The sequence below is a fragment of the Heteronotia binoei genome, chromosome 2 (assembly GCF_032191835.1).
Source record: "Heteronotia binoei isolate CCM8104 ecotype False Entrance Well chromosome 2, APGP_CSIRO_Hbin_v1, whole genome shotgun sequence".
Classification (NCBI taxonomy): Eukaryota; Metazoa; Chordata; class Lepidosauria; order Squamata; family Gekkonidae; genus Heteronotia; species Heteronotia binoei.
In genome coordinates, this window is record NC_083224.1 from 114017765 (window position 1) to 114031288 (window position 13524).

General features: G+C 45.7%; 1 protein-coding gene across 1 annotated transcript in view; it reads left to right on the top strand.

Moving 5' to 3' along the window:
- Positions 1-13524, top strand: part of ACOT11 (acyl-CoA thioesterase 11) — a 273640-nt gene that overhangs the window by 188396 nt on the left and 71720 nt on the right. The window lies entirely within an intron of this gene.

Consider the following 13524-nt stretch of genomic DNA (forward strand, 5'->3'; position numbering starts at 1 on the left):
TGTTATACCTCCAAGGTCTATTTTTCGAGGGAAGATTTAATTCTAATTCAATACTTAGAGGGGCATGGTCAGAAATCAAAATTGGATGGGTCTTGATCTCTTTAACCACCATATTATTATTTTTTTCCAAAATTATATAATCTAAGCGGGATGCTGTTTTATGTCTATAAGAAATATGTGTCGGGCTGGGTCTCGTGTTGGTGAACTCATGAGCGTCCTTCAAGCCCCAATCTCTTAGGTTAATACTATTGTTCTTAGTTATGTCCATATTTAGATCGCCCGCTACAATTAGTTCGCCCTCTGAAAACTGTTGTATCTTCTTAAAAACCAAGTTTAAGAATTTCCTTTGTCTTTTATTTGGTGCATAAACATTTACTATAGTGATTTTTATGGCTTCCAGCTTAAACTTAACTAAGAGGTATCTACCTTCCTTATCTACTAATTTTTCCATGTTCTCCACCTTAATATCCTTACGAATCAATGTAGCCACGCCTCTAGCTTTGGAAGACCCTCTTGCTTCTGCTAAAACCTGCCACCTCAGATCTTTTATCAGTGGTTTTCTATCATTTATTTTTTTGTGAGTTTCCTGTAGGCACAACAAATCTATTCTTTGTTCTTTAGCCATTTTAATTACTCTGAATCTCTTAAGATTTGATGATAGACCATTCGCATTCAGTGAAAGGACTCTTAAAGATCTATCCATTCCCTTTATATGTAACAGACTTGGGCCCTAATGGCTGAGGGTATTTTTCTATACTTCTTACTGAACCCCCCCACCCCTATTCCCTTCCCCTGTGGCACAGACAACTTCCTGGATGAAACCATCATCCTGTCTTCCACCTTCCAGGGGGCACGCATCCCGCCCTCCCCTTCAAGCTTATAGCTAAATTTAGCTCAAAATATTTTATACTTCCCTTTAGTAGTCCGTTCTTGGCCTTTTCTCTTGTCTACTTGAGCTTCCTTCTCCCGGGTCCACACCGAGCTCCACTGTTTCTTCTTCTTCTTCTTCCTCTCTCGGGTCTCTTAGGTCGTCTGTGGCGATGCCCAGGCGAGTGAGGAGATCTCTTGCTTCTTTAGGGTTGCGGGCCACCAGCCTTTTTTCATCTTTAAAAATAATTATTGAGGAGGGGTACCCCCAAGAGAATTTAATCTTGTTGTCATATAATTTTTGCCCAAAGGGTCTCATTAGCCTTCTCTTTCTGATGGTTTCCTGGCAGAAGTCTTCTCTCACCCAAACTTTCCTCCCTCTAAAAGAAAGGTCTTTCCTTTTTTTCAAAGTCTTGAAAACTGTCTGCTGAGTCTTTTCCCTTGAAAGTTTAATTATGACTTCCCTTGGGGCACCCCCATCTTGTCTCCTTTGCAGTCTATGAGCTCTCTCAATATCCTGAGATTGCAGAGTGACTCCTTGCTCACCCATCCAGTCTATAAGGGTTCCTTCCAGGAGCTTATTATTTATTTCCTCTGAAATTCCACCCAGGATCAGATTCGCTCTTCTGTTACGATCAGAGAGCTCTGTAAGTTGCGAATTCAGCTGGAGTATTTTTTGTTTATTAGATAAGGCCAGCTCATTAGCAGAGATTGCAATGTTCCGTGTGTCCTTGAGCTCTGCACTCAACTCTGTAAAAGCGTCCCTCAGTGATTTAATTTCAGATCTCATCTGGTCCTGGGACGACATTATTAAAGTCTGGAAAGCTGATATCTGCTCAGATAATTCTTTAATTGTCTTAGCCATGATGATTATTTTCCGGAGTTACCCGCGACCGCTGAGTAATTAACCAGGGCGTTGCCTCGTTAATTTGATAGTAAAAGTTGTTGTCTTACCCTCTGGGACTCCAGAAAGGAATTCTTATGATCTTCAGACCTTCGTAAGTAAGCTCGTTCTTCAAATAGACTTGCCAAAGAGCTATTTACATTCTTTTGAGCTATTTAAAATTCCAGTTCGAAGGGGAGGACGAGCACACAGCCGGCTTAGTTAACGCATGCGTACAAACCCCCACATCTGATTACTTATGTTGCTCAGATTCCAGTGTTGTGAGAAACAATATACGTTTTTCATCACATTCATATTTTTTATCAAATGTATGTGTTTGCTTGTCATCTATTCCCCTATAAATAAATTTAAAAAAAAGCCTCAAATTCTTTAGCCTTTCCCCTGGAAAAGGTACTCTAGCATCTAATAATCTTGGTTCCTCTTTTCTGTGCCTTTTCCAGAGCTATGATCTCCTTTTTGAATTGGGTTGTCTACTGCATAGTATTCTAAATGCAGCTACATTGGAGATTACATAAAGGCATTAACGTACTGGCAGTTTTATTTTCAATCCCTTTCCTAATTATCCTTGGAATGGAATTTGCCTTTCATTGCTGCAGGAAACCAAGTTGGTATTTTTCACTGAGCTGTCTATCATAACCTCAAAATCTCTTCCCTGTGTTGTCACAACCAGTTCTGGCTATCTGTGTCCTGATGGGAAGTTGGGATTCCCCCTCCTTCCATACATCTGTTTGCTCTCACTTACATTAAACCTAATTTGCAGTTCTGATGCCCTTTTTCCAGCTTCGAGGGATGCTTCTGGAGTTCTTCTGTAGGCTTTAGATTTCACTGCAAATAATTTGTTAGAATTAAAAAATGTAGCTATTTTAAAGCTGACTCCTGATTTCATATTATTTATGAATTTTAAGTAGTTCTGTCCCCTGGTGGGCAGCTGCCACCATTTCCCCCCTTCCATTGTATAAACTCTTTACTCTGCGTTCAGGAGCACAAAATTTGCTTTCTATCCCCAGACTGCGCCAATGATGTGGTCCCAGAGGCCATAAGCCTTGCGGGATCTTTCCCATTTCCGCAGGGCCTGCAAAACAGAACTATTCTGACTGGCCTACAATATCTAAATGGGAGAGGACTGCCACTTTAATATAGGATGAGCAACATCAGACCATCATAAGGATCACTGTCAGATAAAAATAATTGCAACTTCAATAAGACTGCCTGCTGAAGAAAGTTGTGATCCCGCCTATTTAAATTTTTCTGAGTAGCACCATAATGTAGTTTTAGTTGATCTTAATTGTGTAAGTTTATTGTTTTTAATACTATAACTCAATATTGTCATTTTAAAATGATTGTTAGCCACCCTGAGTCCGCTTGCAGAGAGGGTGGAATATAAATCCAAAGTAAATCAATAAATGTATGAATAAAATACTCCTAGCCTCTGATTCCTGTTTTTGTTAACTAGTTACCAGTCATAACAGGGTTACTAAGTTTATTTAGAAGCCTTTGGTGAGTTTATTTAGGAGCCTTTGTTAGAAGCTTTTGGGGAGTCCAAATATATCAGTGCATATTCTTGAGGTGCAACCATCTTGTGGAAGCTAAGTAGTGCTTCAGCACTTCTCACAGATGTTTTGCTCTGCTTTGGCTTCCTTACTGCAGTACTGTTTTGGGGAACATCCACGTGACATCTTCTGTTTGTCCTTTTTTGTGTTCTCCCCCCCCCCCCCCATTTAGCTACAATCTTTCCCAGAACTGATTTGGTATGATTTTATGGCAGACCTCACAGTCAAAATGCTATTGCATTTGTGGATTGGAAGGTGCGCATTTTTGCAAGTCCCAGCCACGACAGCATTTTCCTTATTTCAGCCTCATTGCTTCCATTCCGTCTACTAGAGAGGGTTCTTTTTTTAAAAAAAAAAAACCCAGTGATTAACAGATCATTATAGCTCAATAACATAATGATCTAATGAATCAATATACTAATTTCTAGCTTTCTCTTATAAAAATTAAGTTTCTAGCATTTTTATGACAGTTACATAGAAAAACATGCAGGGTCAACATTTCCTCTTATAACATTGCAACAAAATGGGCTAGAGACTTTTGTGAAAAACTAAAGCTGTGAACTGGTACATTGGGCTATTATGATTTGTCAATTGCTAATTTAAGCCTGAAATATCCCTCCAGTGTGTGTGGGAAGAGTGGCAAGGATGAGGGACTGAAGCAAGGGAAATGTATGGTTCTGTATGGTGGAAAAACAGCCATGTGGAAGCTCTGTTATTGCTGTGAATGTCTCTACATTTATAGCAGCAGCAGCTAGAAAACACCTCTGTGTGGAAGTAAACCCAGTCTGGATCTGGTCATTGCCCACTGATTTCTTAGGAACAGTCATATATACAAATTTGAGACGCATGAATGATGAAAGGCAAGTTATACATTTTACACACAAAGACCAATGCAAAGAATGTATACATTTTCTTTGCAGCCCCTGATGCTCCAGCATTCCTTTTAGCCCTTCCTCTTCTGAAGTTTCTGGCAGATTTCCTACTCCAGATATATTTGAAGAAATGTTTGCAGTATGTGATCATGCTTTTAGCAGTTTGTTCCTCAATTCCTTCTTTGCTTGTTTTATGAACTTGATTTTGTTTTGTAGAATTTGTACTCTTTATTTCCTGCATTTGGGCCAGTCTCCCACTTCATAATGGAAACCTCCTTGCCTGGTGTGGCTTCCTCGATGCTACTACTTTATCACAACCTTTTGGAGTTGTACATTTACCCCAGCCTCTATTTAGTGATAATCTCTAAACTTTATGAAGAGATTGGATCATCCCAAAATTCATTAACTTCCTTGTCATTTATAAGACTTTCTGTTTTCTCAAAAATATGTGTTGGAATGTAGGGGGTCAATTAATTTTTGTGGCACAAACACACCCCCTCCCCCCATGAGTTGAGTTCTTTAATACTGGGATTAAAGTATTGAGAAATTATTCCAGTAGCTGTTTCCATGGGAAGCATGTTTCCGAGTGTGCACTCACTGGCTTCTGGACAAGGGTTGTCAGGTCCAACTCAAGAAATTTCTGGGCACTTTGGGGGTGGATTCAGGAGACTTTGGGGATGGAGCCAGGAGCAAAGGGCGTTCTGGCCATCACATTTAAAGGGGCTGCACATAAATGCCTTCCCTCCATTTGGAAATAATGGAGGCTAGGGGGACCGTCTTTTGGGGCTCATAGAATTGGACCCCCTTGTCCAATCTTTTTGAAACTTGGGGGGAGAGGCACCAGATGCTATGCTGAAAATTTGGTACCTCTGCCTCAAAAAACAACTCCCCCAGAGCCCCAGATATCCACAGATGGATTCTCCATTATACCAGTCTCCATAGGATATAATGGAGTGCCCAGCAGACATCTCCCCCCCCCCCCTTCTGATAACCCTGAAGTGGAGGAAGGGGTTGTTTTGTAGAAAAATAGGTGGTAGAATTCATCCAGGGATTGTTATGCAGCTGCACCTACTATTCAGTGGACAAGGAGGAGGAGGTGGAACTCTCAGAAAGGTTCAGGAGCTTTGCTCCTGTGAGCTCCCAATGAATCCGAGGCCTGAGTGGAGGGAGGGCCTCCAAACCAGGGGATCCCCTGCCCCCAACTGGGGATTGGCAACCCTACCCTGGACCAGGTGCAAATGAAAGATTGTTTACACACACATGCACAGGCATTCATGGGCATACAGAGTACAGGGCTTCTTCCTCTCAAATTTCAGGCAGGTAGGTGAAAACTTCCCTGTTTTATAGGATAAAATTTTCTCTTGCAGAGTGAGCACAGGAAGGTGTGAAGTAAATTATTGGCGAGCTTTTCTTTCTTTCCATGGGATCTTCAAGATGGGGGAGAAGTGGAGCATTTGTTGAAAAAGAAAAAATCAGTTGAGGGGAATGCAACCCTGCCCCTGTTGCCTCATTGTACTCCCATTTCTTTCAGCATTGTTATTCTTGTTATTACTATTATTCATTTATACCCCACTTTTCCCTCAGTAAAGACCCAAAGTGGCTTACTACATTTTCCCATTCTCCATGTGGTCCCTCCCAACAACCATGTGAGGTAGGTTAGGCTGAAAGAGAGTGATTGGCCAAGGTCACCTACCAGGCTTCTATGGAAGAGTGGGGAATTCAAATTTGGACTCCAAGATCATAGTTGGACACTCTAACTGCCATAACACACTGGCTGTCTCTTTTCTCCTGTCCTGATTAATTCTGGTATTAGGAGCTCAGATCTCTCTCTCGGCTTGACTTCGCGAACGAAGATTTAAGAAGGGTGCAGTAGTCCACGTCTGCTGCAGGCTCGCTGGTGGCTGACAAGACCAATGCAGGACAGGCAGATCCGGCCACAGTGGCTGCAGGGAAAAGTCTGATTTGGGGTTGCTGCTGTAGCAGTGCGATTCTTTCTCAATCTCCTTTTGTCCTCAAGACCAGCTATGCGTGCGTTCTCAAAGGAAGAGACAGCCTGGTGGATGGTGTGCCTCCATGCTTTGCGATCTGAGGCTAGGTCAGACCACTGGTGATGGTTGATGCGATAGGTGCCAAGGAATTTCTTCAAGGAGTCCTTGTACCTCTTTTTTGGTGCCCCTCTATTTCGATGGCCGGTGGAAAGTTCGCCATACAGAGCAATCTTGGGAAGGCGGTGGTTTTCCATCCTAGAAATATGCCCTGCCCAGCGCAGCTGCGTCTTCAACAGCAGTGCCTCGATGCTTGTAACCTCCGCCCTCTTGAGGACTTCAGTGTTGGTCACAAAGTCACTCCAGTGGATGTTGAGGATGGTGCGAAGGCAGCGCTGATGAAAGCGCTCAAGGAGTCGCAGGTGATGACGGTATAAAACCCACGATTCGGAGCCGTAGATGAGGGTTGTCATCACAACTGCTTTGTAAACATTGATCTTTGTGCCTTTTTTCAGATGCTTGTTGCTCCATACTCTTTTGTGCAGTCGGCCAAATGCACGGTTTGCCTTTGCCAGCCTGTTGTCCATCTCCTTGTCGATCTTGGCATCTGAGGAGATGATGCACCCCAGGTAGCTGAACTGCTGGACTGTCTTCAAAACTAATTCACCCACAGTGATGCAGGGAGGGTGATAATCTTCCTGGGGTGCAGGCTGGTGGAGAACTACGATGTTTAGAGGGATTCCGTAGGGCCTGTAAGACCCACCTTTTCAAGATGGCCTTCAACTAGCGGGAAACTGTGACAAATCTAGATATGCTGCTAGAAATGCTTTTATTCTTGAAATGTTTTTACTTCTGAAATTTATTGAAACCTGTTTATAACGCCATACTGTTATGTTAATTTTAATATTCTGTAATTGTTTTAATCATATTTTATAAGTGCAATTGATGTAATGTATGTTTTATGTTGTGAGCCGCCCTGAGCCTGCTCCGGCGGGGAGGGCGGGATAGAAATAAAAAATTATTATTATTATTATTATTATTATTATTATTATTATTATTATTATTATTATTATTATTATTATTATTATTATTATTATTATTATTATTATTATTATAACGTCTGTCTTCTTCAGACTAACTTCTAGGCCGAATAGCTTGGCAGCCTCTGCAAAGCAGGACGTCATATGCTGCAGAGCTGATACCGAGTGGGAGACGAGTGCAGCATCATCAGCAAACAGTAGCTCTCGGATAAGTTTTTCCATTGTCTTGGAGTGGGCCTTTAGTCGCCTCAGGTTGAACAGGCTGCCATCAGTGCGATAGCGGATGTAGACACCATCGTCATCATATAGATCTACTGTGGCTCTTTGAAGCATCATGCTAAAGAAGATCGTAAAGAGAGTTGGCGCAAGGACGCAGTCTTGCTTTACACCTGTGCCTATTGGAAAGGGCTCCGAGAGGTCGTTGGCAGTGTCTGACTTGGCCTCGCTGGTCTTCATGTAGCTGGATGATCATGCTGAGGAACCTTGGGGGACATCCTAAACGTTCCAAGATTTGCCATAGGCCTTTCCTGCCATAGGCTTTCGGTATCGAAAGCTTTGGTAAGGTCGACAAAAGTCACATATAGACCCTTGTTCTGTTCTCTGCATTTCTCTTGGAGCTGCCTGAGAACAAATACCATGTCGGTGGTGCTCCTGTTAGCTCTGAAGCTGCACTGGCTCTCTGGGAGGAGATTTATTTATTTATTTATTTATTTAGAATTTATATCCCGCCCTTCCCACGGGTGGCTCAGGGCGGCTTCCAACAATAGATCCAGCATAAAATTAAGCAATATTTAAACATATAAGGGAATAAACATTTAAAACAGATAAAACCATAATATTAATAAATATTCAAAATATATATAAAAGAAATCTGGCAAGTTGCATTAAGTTCTCAAGCTAGGTATAGGCTAGCCGGAAGAGGGTCGTCTTACAGGCCCTGCGGAACTGAACAAGGTCCCGCAGGGCCCTCACCTCTTCCGGCAACTGATTCCACCATGTAGGGGCCATAACAGAGAAAGCCCTTTCTCTGGTGGATTTCAAGCGGGCTTCTTTCGGCCCAGGGACAGTAAGGAGATTTTGTGTTCCCGACCTCAGTACCCTCTGGGAAACATGCGGGGAAAGACGGTCCTTCAGGTAGACAGGTCCCAAGCCATATAGGGCTTTAAAGGTGATAACCAGCACCTTGTACCGGACTCGGTATATCACTGGAAGCCAGTGCAGGGTCCGAAGACCCGGCCGAATGTGTCCCCACTTTGGGAGACCCAGTAACAGCCGGGCCGCGGCATTCTGCACCAGCTGCAATTTCCGAGTTCGGGACAGGGGCAGCCCCATGTAGAGGGCATTAAAGTAGTCCAACCTCGAGGTGACCGTAGCATGGATCACTGTTGCTAGGTCGTCGCGCTCCAGGAAGGGGGCCAACTGCCTTGCCCGCCTAAGGTGAAAAAACGCGGACTTGGCAGCGGCTGCTATCTGAGCCTCCATCTTTAAGGACGGCTCCAATAGCACCCCCAAGCTCCTGACCCTGTCCGCCGCTACCAGCGGCGCACCGTCAAAGGCTGGTAGGGGGATTCCCCCTCCCGGGCCGCAGCGGCCCAAGCAAAGGACCTCTGTCTTCGCAGGATTAAGCTTCAGCCCGCTCAGCCTGAGCCACTCAGCCACGGCATGTAATGCCCGATCTAGATTTTCCGGGGCGCAGGTCGGCTGGCCGTCCATCAGTAGGTAGAGCTGGGTGTCATCAGCGTACTGGTGACACCCTAGCCCGTGCCTGCGGGCAATCTGGGCAAGAGGCCGCATATAGATGTTAAATAACATCGGGGAGAGGACCGCCCCTTGGGGTACACCACAGTCGAGTGTGCACCTCTGGGACAGCTCCCCCCCAACTGCGACCCTTTGTCCCCGACCTTCCAGGAAAGAGGAGAGCAACTGTAAGGCCAACCCCTGAATCCCTGCGTCGGTGAGGCGGCCCTTCAGTAGCCAATGGTCGACCGTGTCGAACGCTGCCGACAGGTCTAACAGCATCAGCACCGCCGAGCCGCCACGATCCAGATGCTGTTGAAGGTCATCTACTAGGGCGACCAGCACCGTCTCCGTCCCATGTCCCGGGCGAAAGCCGGACTGAAATGGGTCAAGGACGGAAGCACCCTCCAGGAAAATCTGTAGCTGCATCGCCACTGCCCTCTCAATAAGTTTGCCCAAAAAGGGCAAATTTGAGACCGGCCAATAGTGTGCCAATTGGGCCGGATCTAAAGATGGTTTCTTTAAGAGGGAATGGACCACTGCCTCTTTGAGCGGCGTTGGAAAATGCCCTTCCATCAGGGATCTGTTTATGATATCCCGTATAGGATATCTAAGGTCACCCTGGCAGGATTTAATAAGCCAGGAAGGGCATGGGTCCAATTTACAAGTAGTTGGGCGAGCAGATGAGAGAATCCTGTCAACTTCCTCCAGGCTGAGGGGGTCGAAGCCATCCAGCGTATAATCCGAAGACAGGCTCGGGGCCTCGATTTCGCTAACTGTCTCAAAATTGGCAGGGGGGTCGGGGCGGAGTGACGCGATTTTGTCCACAAAAAATTTCGCAAAAGCCTCACAGCCTATTTCCAATTCAATAGAATTTAGTCTGCCTTGCGGCAGCGTTGTAACTCCTCTAATTATATCGAACAATTGTGCCGGGCGCGAAGTTGCGGACGCAATCTTAGCCGCAAAGAACACTTTCTTTGCGGCTTTGATTGCCATCTCATAGGCCTTCAAATTCTCTCTATAAGATGCTCGGGTCACTTCGTCTCGAGTACACCGCCATTGCCTCTCCAGTCGTCTGAGTCCCCGCTTTTGTTGCCGCAGCTCCTGGTTGAACCAGGGCGACGGCTTCGAGCGGGGACGCAGAGGGCGCTTGGGCGCGACCTCCTCAATGGCCCTGGAGAGCCCATCGTTCCAGGACTTTACCAGATCATCCAGGGAGTCGCCAGTAGGCCAGGTGTCCCGAAGAGCCGTTAGGAACCGTTCCGGGTCCATCAGGCTCCGCGGGTGAGCTAAAATTCGCTCTCCACCTAAACAGGTTTTGGGTGACACCCCCATATGAGCCTTAAGGGCAAAGTGATCTGACCATGGCACTGCTTCCATTGCAATGTCAGTCACTGATATTCCGGCCGCAAAGACCAGGTCCAACATGTGTCCCGCCTGATGAGTGGGCGTTGTAATAACCTGGGAGAGTCCTAGTGTTGCCATGGCTGACACCAGGTCTGTCGCCTGGCTGGAGGCCGCGTCGTCAGCATGGCATTGAAGTCACCCAAGACCAAAAGCCTTGGGTGCTCCAGTGCCCAGCCCGCCGCGGCCTCCACCAGGGACGGTAAGGCGCTGGCTGGTGCGTTAGGTGGTCGGTACACCAGCCAGATCGCTTCTTCTGCAATGGTGGGCACCAGTCTGTTCAGGAGTATTCTGGCAAGGATTTTGCCTGCGATGGAGAGCAGGGTTATCCCCCAGTAGTTGGAGCAGTCTGACTTTTCCCCTTTGTTCTTGTGTAGAGTGATGATGATTGCATCGCGAAAGTCCTGTGGTAGTTTGCCTTGTTCCCAGCAGGTGACAAGTACTTTGTGAAGTGTGCTATGTAGTACTGTGCCCCCATGCTTCCAGATCTCTGGTGGGATTCCATCAACTCCCGCTGCCTTGCCACTTTTCAGTTGCTTGATGGCTTTAACAGTCTCTTCTAGGGTGGGGATCTCATCCAACTCTGTTTTCACTGGTTGAAGTGGGGTGAGGTGGATTGCTGAATCTTGAACTACGCGGTTGGCACTGAAGAGAACCTGAAAATACTCCGACCACCGGTTCAGTATGGATGCCTTGTCTGTGAGGAGCACTTAGCCGTCTGCACTACGCAAGGGACTCTGAGCCTGGTATGATGGGCCACATACTGCCTTCAGGGCTTCGTAGAACCCTCTTAAATCACCAGTGTCTGCACACAGCTGGGTTCTCTCTGCAAGCTTGGTCCACCACTCGTTCTGAATGTCTCGAAGCTTGCGCTGGAGGTTGCTACATGCAGAGCGAAAGATTGCTTTTTTTCTGGGACAGGAGGGCTGAGCAAGATGTGCTTGGTAGGCAGATCTCTTTTTCGCTAGTAATTCTTGGATCTCTTGATTGTTCTCATCAAACCAGTCCTTGTTCTTCCTTGTGGAGAACCCGAGGACTTCTTCAGAGATCAACAGGATGGTAGTTTCTAGGTGTTCCCAGAGTGCTTCTGGAGAAGGGTCTGTGGGGCAACTGGGGTCCTCAATTCTTGACTGGAGTTTTGCCTGGAAGGCAGCTTTAACTTCGGCTGAAGTTTCCTCTGAGGAATACCTCCTCTCCTGGGTGTGAGTTTAAAGTGAAGACGGAGATTGCAGCGTACAAGACGATGATCCGTATGACATTCCGCACTGGGCATTACTCGGGTGTGTAAGACATCTCGAAGGTCTCTCTGGCGCACCAGAATGTAGTCGATAAGGTGCCAGTGCTTGGACCGTGGGTGCACCCAGGTTGTCTTCAGGCTGTTCTTCTGCTGAAAGATAGTGTTGGTGATGGTGAGCTGGTGCTCCGTGCAGAATTCTAGCAGGAGGGGCCCGTTATCATTGCAGTTGCCAATGCCATGTTTGCCAAGTACTCCTTTCCAGGCTTCTGAGTCTTTACCTACTCTGGCATTGAAGTCGCCAAGGATGATCACCTTGTCCTCTGTAGGGGTCTTCCGTACGAGGTTGCGTAGATCAGCATAGAACTTGTTCTTTTCTGCAGGATCTGCTTGAAGGGTTGGGGCATACACACTGAAGAGTGTTGCATGCTGCTTGGAGCTCAGATAGAGCTCAGATATATTCTCTGTTGTGGGGGGGGGAGGGCAGAGAGAGAATTGGATTTTTGCTAACCTCTTAAATATGGTGGTATACATTTTCTTTACTCTCCTGGGGAGCGGAGAACCAGTTTGGTGTATTGGTTAAGTGTGCAGACTCTTATCTGGGAGAACTGGGTTTGATTCCCCACTCCTCCACTTGCACCTGCTAGAATGGCCTTGGGTCAGCCATAGCTCTGGCAGAGGTTGTCCTTGAAAGGGCAGCTGCTGTGAGAGCCCTCTCCAGCCCCACCCACCTCACAGGGTGTCTGTTGTGGGGGAGGAAGGTAAAGGAGATTGTGAGCCGCTCTGAGACTCTTCGGAGTGGAGGGCGGGATATAAATCCAATATCTTCTTCTTCTCTGCCTCTGTCTCTTGTGACTCTGGAGGGCAAGTGGGCTGCCTATCGTCTGGGAAGAGGCAACGTTTGGGTCTCTGACTCAGTCTTCTTTGGTCTCCTGCCCATATATTACAAATAAATAAATATTTATTTGTCTCATAATGGAATAACATATGCACAAAGGCACAGGGCCAGTGCTTACATAGAATCAGCCCTCTTAAAGCCAGTGAGATGTGTAGTGATTTTGGGCAGAATTTGGATGTGTCAAGGCAGTGGCAAACCACCTCTGCTTCTCATGATGGAGTTTCCATTACTCAATTGTGACTTGATGGCACATTCCCCCCACCTGCAGAAATGCTAGTTGGAATGATCCTGTTTCAAGGAAGATGTATTATTTATTTATTTCATTTAATTTTGAACCCACTCTAATGAAGCTGGCTTCAAACTATACAACAAAACCTTCTAAAATACAATGTAAGTTAATAAATGGCAATAAGATCAATAAAACAATGTACTGTTTTGATCTGATATATCTGTTATACCTTCACATCTGCTGACTGTTTACTGTTCTCCACTGCCCAAGAAAATTAATCCAGACAGCAAGGTGCCTGAATAATGTTTGAATTTAGAAGAATTATGTTCAACATGTTTACAAATGGGTATGGTCTCATTCACATATTGATTAATAAAGTTTTGACTATTAATGTCTACTGTCATTTAGAAAGTAGATCATCTGCCTTTCACAAAGCTAATCAGTCACTTGATTAAATTTAAATATGTTTTTTGAAATTAATTAAAAAGTGCTAGAACATCAGTATAGTTAGGAGACACTGGGTGGGATCAGATGAGCTGATTGCCACAGCAGTCGCTCAGTTTTTAAAAAGCCAGTTCTGTTTGAGGCGCACTGTGGCAATCAGATGGTACCGGCAACACAGTTGCTGTCCCTTGAAGTCTGAATGGGCCATGCATGCACTAAGAGGAGCACTCACACCATTCCTGCACTTCCATGACACACCCGGGCTGATCACACAGCTGGAAACATGCAACAGAGGTGCAGCAAGGACTTTGCCACTGGGAGGTTCCCACTGGCAATTTAATATGTGTGAGGTAAGGATGA